Source organism: Opisthocomus hoazin, chromosome 1 (assembly GCF_030867145.1).
Source record: "Opisthocomus hoazin isolate bOpiHoa1 chromosome 1, bOpiHoa1.hap1, whole genome shotgun sequence".
Classification (NCBI taxonomy): Eukaryota; Metazoa; Chordata; class Aves; order Opisthocomiformes; family Opisthocomidae; genus Opisthocomus; species Opisthocomus hoazin.
The window spans coordinates 124,712,400-124,724,667 of NC_134414.1; positions in this window are offsets into that span (position 1 = coordinate 124,712,400).

The following is a 12,268-nucleotide window of genomic DNA, read 5'->3' on the forward strand; positions in this document are numbered from 1 at the left end:
GGGGCCAAACTCTTTCCAGTGGTGCCCAGTGACAGGACAAGGGGCAATGGGCACAAATGGAAGCACAGGAAGTTCCATCTGAACATGAGGAAGAACTTCTTCCCTCTGAGGGTGACGGAGCACTGGAACAGGCTGCCCAGGGAGGTTGTGGAGTCTCCTTCTCTGGATATATTCAAGACCCACCTGGACTAGTTCCTGTGCAGCCTGCTGTAGGTGACCCTGCTTCGGCAGGAGAGTTGGACTAGATGACCCACAGAGGTCCCTTCCAACCCTTACCATTCTGTGATTCTGTGATTCTGTGATTCTGTGATTCTGTGAATAAATCCCTACAAGCATTCATTATTGTACCATGGGAAAATAAACAACTTCTTGGACTTCTTCATATTAATAGAAAACAAATAGTGCAATATCAGTAATACCCCTCTGTGAACTGGAATATACATCTTTAGCCCTTGACACTTACTCTATTTTCCTTAAAAGCTTCTTTATTCAAAACATATTTTCCCACTGTCATTAAGGAAACAACTGCTTGGCTACTTAGTATCTCACAATAAGTGTCACATCTTTTGCCAAGTAAAGGATTACTCCATTGCAAAGACGAATGATAGAGATCTAAAGCAAATCCAAGGCAAAATGCCAAACACAGTCGAAATTAAAGAAGCTGTGAATCAGCAATACACTGACATACATAAATAATTAGAGGAATTTATTTTGTTTAGAACAAGAAAACAACTGCAGTGATGTACGATGTATTTAATTCTTTTCAAAAGCTGCTACTCCACAGGTGCCAAATTACAAAAATTACTCTAAACATCACCATCTTTGGCCTTGTGCTCCATGTTTAAAAAAGGGTCACAGATTGGCATCTAACACATCCCATTAGCGTGGTATCATGACTTCAGATTGTTGTTGCAAATTCTACAGTGACTTTTGAAAAGTTGAGCCAAGTTGATTCTTTCTTGTAATCTTAAAGTATCAACCAAGGTAACACTGTGTTAGTAAAAATAATTGTTTGATCAGTGAGATAAGATATTTTTATCAGAAATTATCTGAATATATGTATTTCTTCTATCTATATTGTATTATATATGTAATTTTTAATTGTATGACTGTATGTATGAAGTTAGGCTTCATACCTACACTATTTTTGTATTTTAAAGATTTTTATTGAACTCTGCATTAGTGCTTTATCATCTTAATTATAACAAACTGTTTAAAATCTCCATGCTTTATTCTGTAGATGTCTTGTATAACAGTTGATTAAAACTGTTAAATGAAGCATATAACGTGAATGTAAAGTCACATGCCATCTCATTTTTGCCACTTCTCAAGGTATGTAAAATATTTATTTAACTATGAATATTAACACAGCAGTATCTAAATACATTGTTATCTTTTATTCTTAGCTAACACCTGAATCAAATAGCTTTGAATTTATATAAAATATCCTTTTTTTCCTTTAATATTTGATTATTTTGTTTTCTCACTGCAGTATGAACAGTGTTTTTAGCTAGTCAATGGAAGCTGTAAGACTATGTTATAGGAACAATTTTGAGGCTAAGACATTAGGCTGAAAGGCAAGAGAAGGTTCAAAGGTCACAGGAAATTTAGAAGAGCTTTTAGATTACGCTGCATTTCCAAGACTGTCGCTGTGCTAATGACAAATATGTGGTGAAAATTGCAGATGTTTGCAATACAATTTAACTAGCACTTTGTTCTGAATTATGTCACATTTTGCCAAATCCACCAGCAGCATAAATAGCACTCGAAACAAACATATCAAAGTTGGTAGAAGAATGGGTCCAAGCAGCCAATTGGTGTCATTTCCATTCATTTGGTATTCAGTGATTCACAGGATTAGTAATTACAATGCTTTTCCTTACTTAACTGTGTAAATTGCCTCAAATGTTGTGGGAGTTGTACACAATTCTCCTCTGTTTTGAGTTTTAGCATTTGTACTCTTAGAAATGAAAGGTAAAAGAAAACAGCGTGGATGGTCATCATATATTAAGGAAAGTGGAATGCAGCCTGAAAGTTAACTTTTTGAAACCAATTCCACTGAGCCACAGAAAATAGTTAATGCAGAAATTGTCATTTGATATATTATATGGGCTCTGATGTGAACTTGCAGGTAAATCAGAATGGAAGCTGTCTATACACAGGTTTGTTACTTGAAGACATTAATTAAATCTTCCATGTAAGATCTGTAAGATATAAAATGAAAAGTGTCAAAATGCTGCATAGTACATTCAAGAGCCCGAATTATAGTAGCACAAAGCAGTGTCAACAACATCCTGTTGTATTCTTGAAAGTATTTCTACAGAGGGCATTTTATCTCTCATTTGTCATGCTGATCGTATGAGATTTGTTGCTAGAAAGATATGTTGTTAGGAGCTTATATGGTTTTCTTCCATGGCCTGTTTTTAGGGCTTTTATTCTTCAAAAAATAAGCTAAACCAAAGAAGTGTGGCTGATTCTTTTTCCAAATGTGGCTATTACGAGTATCGTATGGATGTAGCAACACATTTCATCTATACAGTATTTTCAAACATGAAGTATCCTAGATATAACTGAGCATATGATTTGGTGATAGCGATACACTAGACTTAGAATCAGATTACAGGCTGAGTCTGAAGGTCTGGCAGTTAAAAAATATTTAAACTGAGAATATTTGCCTTAAAAATACATAAATGTTCATTCTGCACCATATTTTGACAAATGGCAAATATTACCACGTTATTAGCTGGTATTCAAAAACTAATCTTGGAACTTTTCATGATGTTTAGGTCATGTTTGTGATGTGTGCCGACATGGTATGTAGCTGGAGGGGTTTTGTTTGGTAATGTTACTCAGTCTCTGTGGACAGTGAAGAAACGAACCTTGTCTGGTGTAGAAATTGGGCAATTGCATGAGTTTTCTTGAAAGACACAATACTGAAACAAAAAATTGCATTATACTTCCCTGCCTCAAGTAGAGAGCATGTCATGCTTCATCAAGTATCCCACTCAATTTAAAGATATGGCATTACGCTTGCACAGATATACCTTCAAGCAGCTGAGCTCAAGCTCTTGCCTTAGCATGAAATCAGGTACTACAGATTTGCATCCAAGCCTTGTATCCTCTGTTTCATCAAACAAGCACAGATGGCAAGGGATTTTCTAGATTAACAATCACCTTCCTCCGTCCCTTCTATCTCCAGAGTAAATTGCTGCTAAGTCTTTCTATCTGTCTTTTCAAAAGCTTTCAAAAGTAGAAGAGACCATATATGTACAAATTATTTTAAAACAATATTCCTTAGGAAAAAAAAAATTATTCTGAAGCACCTTTCAAAACAGCTATTCACTTGATGTGAAATGATACTCTGTGAAAGTGCCACCATTATGCCTCAGGTACAGACTGGAGAGGGTGATGATTGCAAGTACAACTGTTTTGAGGAAACAGAAGGTCACTGCATAAGTTATATGATTGATTTTTCACGTGGAAAAGCATGGTCTAAAGACTATTTACCTCAGGATTGGAGATCTGGAAATTTTCACAGCTGCATAGTATGATAGCCCAGAGGGTCTTAATTTCTAGGTACTGGAATTAAGTTTTAAGTGAACTAAGAGACTTCATTCATGGGCACAAGCCATTCTGAAGTATCATTGGGGGTTTTAGAGTAAGTAAAGTTACTTGTACAGACACAGCTGTAATGTCACTTATTATTAGCATCAATTAGTATGACAGAATTTGCCTTAAAGGTCCTGAAGCAAGAAATTTTAGGGTTAAACTCAGATTATTTAGCACCGAGTGTATCTTAATAAAGAACTTGTGTTCATAGAAAATGGTATATTTAAGTAGATATTTTCATTTCATAGATGCAACACTTTCTGCCAATTATTTGGAAGATAGGAACATTTGTGCTTGCTACACTAATGCCTCAAGCCCCTCATATTTGCAGAGCTCAGAGGTTTGGCAACAAGCCTGCAATATGCTAAGGCTTGCTGATCTTTTGTTTGTATCTTTTTTTTTTTGTATCAGCATAATTCTAAACTGTTCTCTGCAATTTACCTGTCAGAGTGCAATTTTGCCAATAGAAGTCTTGTACTCTGTGTTTGGCAAAAGTCAAAGGACACCTCCCAGCCCGCACAAGTAGAAATTGTGTTAGAACTGCTTACTTATACACAACAGAGGTAGGAATGGTTTTTGTGTTCAGCTCACATGAGAATTAAATATCTGGGTTTTTTGCTGTTCGAAAGCTTCTAGTCAGGACATAGGACCCAGCTTCATAATCTGATATCTATACTAATCTAGGAAGTTGCTTTTCTTTAGGACCAGGAATAGATTTTCGCTTTGTTGCTAGGGTTGTTTGTTCAGACAAGACAGAACTCCAAGAGATGCAGTTCTTTAAGTCTTCTACAATGGGTTCTCTATTAGAACCCACTCAGAAGAATAAGCAAGTTAATTTCTAATTATTGGAGTGCATCAAATGACATTATTTATTCCAGATTCACTCACAAAAGGGGCCAGCTGGGTTAAAAGTAGACTTAGATGAAGGCTTCTGCATAAATTGCCTAAACTATTGCCATTTAACAATTGAAAAATATCCCCTCTTACCTGTGTTAGAATTAGAGAAGAAAATTGCAGGAGTGTTCAAGATATTTAGGATGCAGGGGGCTGACAGCAAACTTGCAAAAAAAAAGAGAAAAAAAAGAGAGAGAGATGGTGGAGAAATGGTCTGTAATTTAGAGCTTACTGCTGGTTAATATCAGATAAACTGATAAAGATGCAGTCTTTTAAATCCATTGTTTCTTGTCCCAGACATGAAGGAATATTGAAAAAACCTTTAATGGAGGTGTTCTTATCTTACAGAGGAAAACTGGGATCAGTAAGCATTACTTTAAGCATCAAAGTGTAAATAAAAGCATAAGAATTGCTGAATTTGCAAAGAAAACTTTGTGAACATGGTCCTGTAAAACAAGATTTAATCTCTTCCCTTCTCAGTTCCTTCCAATATTCTTAATACACGTGGACAGTCTGGTGCTTGAGCCTTTTTATTTTAAACGATGACTGAGTTTACCAGCTCATAAAGTTGGCTATGAATTCCTGGAAAAAAATTAAATAGTCAAATGATTAAGCAGCATGTGCTAAACGACTGGTCAGGATAAGAGACAGCCTGTTTTTCCTTCTAAATCAAAATCTTTCAACTTTTGTGTCATTTGCTGAGTTAGCTGTCACCTACAAAGCTTACACTGGTGCCACAAACTTTTATAGGTCTGAAAATGTAGAACTAGTAGATATTCCTCTCTATTTCTCTGTCTTGCACATTGTTTCTGGTGAATAGCAAATTATATCAGAGCATCACAGAAATCTTCAGCCGGAAACAATAAAGGAGAGAGTAAACCAAGAAATACCTATAGTAAGTACTAGCAAAACGTCATTCAGTTTTTAGAGCAGGGCAAAAAAAATTGTGGTTCATATATTTTCATTTGCCTGAACTGCACGTGGCACAGGGCCGAAAGATGTAAAAAGTTGCTATTGTGTTGCTATTATTTCTCATCCTGATCACTGCCTTGGTTTTGTCTCAGACCAAAAGATTGTTGCAACTTTTCTTTTTTCTTGTTGTGTTGAACTGCTAGGACTCCCAAGAAGAGGTGCTGGTGGCCTATGAGTTGGAATACAGTCTTCTGTTTCACCCTCTGATCGTTGCTGTCTGTGCTTCAAGTCCCAGTGGCTGTTGCAGGTGTTTCCATGGTTAGGTCCTTCGAGTTTGGCTCCTTTCTAGAGTTATCTAGCAAAGCAGAAGAAAAAGGCAGAAAGAACCTGCCTCTACTGGAAGTGTCAGAATGCCTTTGAGCATCTGCAAGAGTCTACTTCTGCTTTTTTGCTGTATCCCCACTTAATGAATGAGTACTTGGTGGATCTGTGAGAATACACGTCACAGGTACTAAATGTTGTGTCAAATGAGCTGTGAAACATAGCAACTTTAATGAGGAAATAGGGAAAGGATCAGACTTGACACTTGACAGACCCACACCAGTAAAAAAATCCGTCTAAGAGAGTTGAATTTATTTTGTCATGTTAGCTCAAATGGCAAAATTAATTGAGATTGGGCTATGAACCCCTGTGCAAAAATTGGTATCTGAACTCCCAGACATGTCACTGCCGCTGATACACAACTATAAACAGGTCAAGCACCATATAAGACACAACTACAGCCATGTGTCTGCAGGCACATAAATAGACATAGACACGCACAAACAAAACAAAGTTTAAGAGTTGAAGGTGTGGAAATAGGTATTATAGGGACAGGGAAAGAGAACATCAGTTGGCACCACTGAACTATCACAAACTGACTTCTCATCAAATGAGTGAAATGTGAAAAACATTCTTTCCACAAAATATGTATATACATCTTGTTAATAATTTTCCCTACAGCTGGGCCCTGATATGTCAATAGTTTATATTCCAGACACACAGTGAAACATTGAAGAGATCTAGTGTCCCATCGCACTTCAATGAGGATGTCTCCTGAAGTATCTGCCCGATTATCTTGTCTCTTCAGCTTGTGCAATATAAAATAGAACTATGGAAATTCACTAAGGAAAGAGTAAACATATTGCTTTGCAGTGGGGAAACAGCATGACAAACTTCAGAAATTTATTTTTATTAGTTTTGATTATCTACTGTGCTTGATTCTGGGACTGCACTTCCTGATACAGGCTGACCCCGGGAACTCACGTCTAGTTGAGGTTTATCTTAAGCTTACATGTAGTTTGACTTAGGCCTGTTGACCAAATGTGGTTGGGCTAGAGATGTGGCAGGGCTATTCTAGTTATCTCATGCTCCCTGTGCTGCAAGGGGAAACAAGAATAATCTAGAGAATTTCTGAAGTCGTTCTGATCCAGCTAGAGCAGCTTCTCTGTTCAGTTGCTCCCCATGCACATCTGTTCTTCCGGATTCAGCAGGATAGGCTGAGAAATGAGGCTTGTTGTGTGCAAGGAAAGTCTATTTAACAAGACTGAAGAATAGCTCTGATTATTCTTTCTCTATGCTAGAAACAGATTTAGAGAATAAATGAGGTGAATCTCCAAGGAAATAAGTAGCAAATGGGTTTAAATTGGGTGATATAGGTTAGGGTAGGGATGGACATACAAAGATGATCCTGGTTTGTATGATTGACTTCAGGTTTTCTGAAACAGCAGCTCAATCAAGAGATACTACTACATCTACTGTTTTTTGACATTCATCTTAATCACCATAACTGGATTGTCTTTGGAAGATTCGTAACCAGTGTGGAAGTTTCCTGCCCTGGTTATAGGAATATTATTTTGTTTTCGTAAAGAAAAAAGAGCAAGGTAGTAATTTTTCTTCTTCCGTAAATGGAACAACTTCTCTAATTTCGAAAGTTTCATTCTGTTTCTACTTCATCTCCTATTGTTCCAACAGTCCATCAGGTCCTGATAAGTATTATATTCCCTCAAAAATACAGGGAGGGATTACATGGAAATAGTTTACATGGAAATAGTTGCATGTATTCTAATATGAATGCATCAAGAAATGTTACTGTAATACAAGTTAAACAAATTTTGTGAGCTTAAAGAGGAAAATAAAACTAACAGCTTTTATCTGCTCAAAGACTTGGTATTAGTATATGGTCAGAAAATATTTTTATTCACAAGTTTTTAAAGATTAAATACAAAAGTCTTTAATCAAGTGTAATTGCTCTCATTGAGTCTGAATCAGTGCTGAGAAATGAATAGTGTTATCTGAACCACAAATCTGCTGCTAACCAAAATCAATGAAGTACAAAAGTCACCTGAATTATGAGCTGACCCTGCTAAATAGGACTCAGGTGACCAGCAGCAGATTTCAATTATTGGATCAACTCTAGGAGTGGATGCATAGTTTACAATTAGTTAGTTATTGATTTAGTCAACTTCCATACATCATTCTTTTGTTTCTAAGCATAATGGTCTTGTCACTCTTTTTTAACTCCCCAGTTGTTGTATGGCTAAATTTACTCCCAAGCCTAAATGCTTTTTTCCTATATGATGTATCCTCTAGTACTGAGGGACTTGTCTTACAATCACTCAGTAAAGGAAAAACTAGATAAAAAAGGTAACTAATCAGAACTGTTGGAACAGAGTTTATAAAGGTAGATAACAGGGCATGTTGAAGAAATTAAGTTCTTTTCAATTAGAACCAAAGTTTTCACTTCTTCAAAGGTATCCTTTCAGTGTAAAGAAGTACTTAATCTTGTGAATATTGTTCTGTAGTGAAGTCTAGGAGCAGTACTTTCAAATGTAAATGAAAAAGAAGAATGGATACATTGTGAATAAGACTATTGTAGTGAACTGCATTTTTGAGGTCTTTCTGAAGGCTACAGACAATGATGTTTCCTAGAATAATAAAACAAGTTACTGCATGGTGCAGAACAGTTTTACTTGAATTGTTACAAAAGCATTGTGCTTGTCCTGAGAGGTGTTTTGCAAAAGAAAGGCAAAGCCAGAGTTGTCATTGTTCCCAGCTGAAGGTCTTGAAAATAATTTTTCACCCACAGTTCTTGAAAGCTTTGACAAATCTTGGTTCTGGAATAAGTGAATAATAGTAAGCAGCAAGCTAAAAATACTACAGTGAAATGAGTGAATACTGGAAGCAACTAGCAGAGGGGTTTACTGTTCCCTTTTTTCATTTGTTATCTTAACAATTGGAACTGCAATACGTGCTTAGAAAGTAATAAATGTATTCTTGATTATACCAATTAGAGGACCTTATAGAGCAGTCTTTTTGGTAACAAGAATTCAAGCTGGAGTAAGCATGCACTGTATCTTGTATATGTTCAGTATATGTGGGTAAGAGCAGAGGGGAAGGTTGGAGAAAAATACCTTGATATTATCTGCCTGTTGGTGTGCAGTGAGGGCAGACAGCTCCCTGTGGGCTGGGCTGCCAGGAGCAGTGGTGGGACACCCCATGGGGAGAGCCAGCACAGGGGCTGGCACCCAGAGCCCATCCCTTCGCCCCCAGCCAGGGAGCAGGGCAGGCTTGGGGGCAGCGAGGACAGCCCCAGCCCTGGGCATTGGGCACCTCTGAGGCTGTGTTGGGGTCAGGGTCAGGCCTGGTGAGGAAGGTTGGGCAGGACCAGTGAGGCCAACTGGTGCCCTCAGGGCCCTGACTCCTGTGACGGAGACCTCTGATTTCACCTGGAAGACAGTTATGTGAAGTTTACCTTAGTTGTTAACTCTCATTGGAACATACTAATTCTCTGGCATATCCTTTTTCAAGACTGGAATCTTGCTTTTGTAAAACCATTAGCAGTTCTCAGCCCCCAGTGAGGATTTTACCAATGTTATATAGCCAGTTACTGTTCTGAGATCCCATAGTAGACTTCCCTATGCTTGTGCTAAAAGCAATGAAATGGTCACTGAACTGAATTGACTGTACCAACATTATTACAGAATATTACAGAACATTTTTTTTTTTGACCCATGGGTCTTTAAAGAGTGTCAGCTATAGGTAGGCCAGTAACACTATTCTTCTGGTATTTTGAGGCTGTCTTTCTTTCAGGTGGATTTAATCAACTGTACATATTCCCTCTCACGGTGGGAATGTCTGTGTAGTAGTAAAAAAAATGTTGCAAAATCATTTGTTATAATGAGAAAGCTATGGTGAAGCATCTCTAAGTGCGTGTTAATGTTTTTGAGAAATCTGTTCATTTGCCTAGGTACCTTAATGAAACATCACAAAATATTACAAACCATAGCTTTTGCACATATTAAACTGCTCCAAATTAAATGGTAGAGCAAAAGGTTCGTGGGAGTTATTAGTTTACTTAATTGTGAATTTTGAATAATTTTCTAAGATGATTATATATGACCAGTTTTAACAAGCTTTCCAAACCCATTGCTCTCTGAGCTCTTGTTCCACAGTACGTCACTAGCAATTAAAAATTCCGTCCTGTGCTCTTTCTTCTAGGTGAAGTGTGATGACCTGAAGGGAGTTTGAATATACCTAGTAAATGAGCAGGGATCTGGACTTGGTTTTCATTTCTTGCCTTTGTGAAAAGAAGTTCTTATTCATCTCTAGGAAGAAACCTGGAGAATTTCTTAATTAATGTAGGAATATCTTATAAAACATACTAATGGTGATGGAAGACATGAAGTCTTATTCAAATTGTATATGTCCATGTTTGTCTCTAAGTACCTTTTGGGTTTTCCAATAATTTTACACTTTATTGCTGCAATTGCACCACCATGTCCTAGTGAGATTAAACATATTCCCAAGTGTATAACCTCATTTTTCTCAAAAAGAAATCTGTATTCCACCTTTCCATTAATTATAGTGGAGCAGCTGGTTAGGAGTTCATTTTTATGTATTACTAGTTGATTGCATGAACTCTACCTTTGTCATTTCTTCATCTAATGTGAAAGGTCTAAGTGATTTACAAGCTAAATGAACCCAGTAGTTTATCATAACGAAGTCTCATGGCATGGTATGATTTTAAATGATGATGCTGTTTTCGCTACCAATTAGTGTTAAATTTCTCTACCACTCTTACTTTATATTTTCATTTTTAGGAGTGGTAAACAGAAAATGAAAATTGCATATCTAGGCAGACTGACATGCGAAATAAACAAGCCATAATTTTTTGATGCTTGACACATGTTACCATAATAGAAAATAATTGTAAGCAGTCAGAAGCTTTAATAGATACCCAACTGAAGTGTTGATAAAGATTCTTGAGAGAGTGTTATGCCAACAAGATTACTTGTTTATCAATTTAATCAAACAATATGCTAGGTTTGGCAATGCAACACAGAAGACTTCTGTCTAACTTTTGTAGACGCAAACTTTATGCTTATTTTGAAAACAGTTTTAGAGATGAGGATAAACTGTCTCAATAAATGTAACGTCACTTTCATCAGATTTTGAAATATATGGCATGAAATGGCTGCTCAAAATGTGTTCCTATTTGAGACATGAATGAGAAAGTGACTGTGCCACTGAGCAAGGCTCTTCAAAAGAGAGTGAGAACAATATCTTCTGATTTTTTTTCCTTTCCCGTAACTGAGTGATTTTTTTCTCTTTCAAGTGCAATGCTTTCATCTGTATTTTTCCACACCTTTTGTGATATTAGTGAGACTTTTGAATACCTTTCGAAAAATACTGTGGGTACACAGAATTGACCTGGTTTCTGCCAGAAATTTGAATCTAAACACTCATGGCTTACATGCATAGCTTGACTATTTTAACTCTATCCCTTAACTGAGCTCAGGAATTACAAGGACAGGAAACATACTTTAATAATTTAGAAAGGAAATGAAAAACAAACCTATCTTTGGGAACCAAAATTTTGTTTTAATTAAAAAAAGAAAAAGAGCACTAGAAACAATAGTTTTCTAGACATTTTTATTGGATTATCTTTTCTCTTGTATAGTACCGGCTTTAGGAGCGATGTTCTTTTCTGGAATGTTTAGATACACTGACAATATTCAGGGCTAATGTCACTAGATATATGTTACAATCTGTAATTCAGGATATAAACATTTGGAAATGCCATTTATCTAAAGTCAGATTTTCATAGACTTTGAACTTCCAATGGAAAATTCACTCCCTAAATTGGTACCAATGAATCTAAGCTAATTCAGATTTACTGAATGTCAAAAATGCTTCCTGACAAGAACAAAACTTTTGCCCCCAAATCCTCTCCTTTTCTCTATCCACTTGTCTAAGAAATGGCTTTTTTATTCCTTTTCTTCAGGGCAACATGTTTTACAAACATTATCTGTATTGTACTCACCCGTGCCTTTCACAACACTCTCTCGCTCTGTATTGTGATGTCAATTTTCTATCCAGTTGTTCAGTTTCTTTATACTGTGACCTTTATTTCTTTCCCTTTCCAACCTACTACACAAATTTATATCTCATGTTTGTACCTTCTATTTTCCTCTTGCCTGTGTCTCTCTCACTACTTTCTCTAACTTTCATGCCTCTCTCATTGTCAGACTTTCCCTTTCCCTTGCTGCAGGTGGAATACACATTGTACCTCTAAAATGGTGATTGTTATTCACGCTCTCTTCATGGCTGACACCAACAACTGCCTTTCTACCAACTACTCATATTAAAACATATAATACACAGAAGGTTTTTACACTGTCCCCCATTAACCTAGCGGTGATACCTTTTTTTTCATCACTACTTCACATACTTGTCCTCTGTCATCTAGTTCCACACAGATGCACTTTTCGCTACGTCTGCACTGTCATTAAATCTCAAGCTCTGTTTTAAT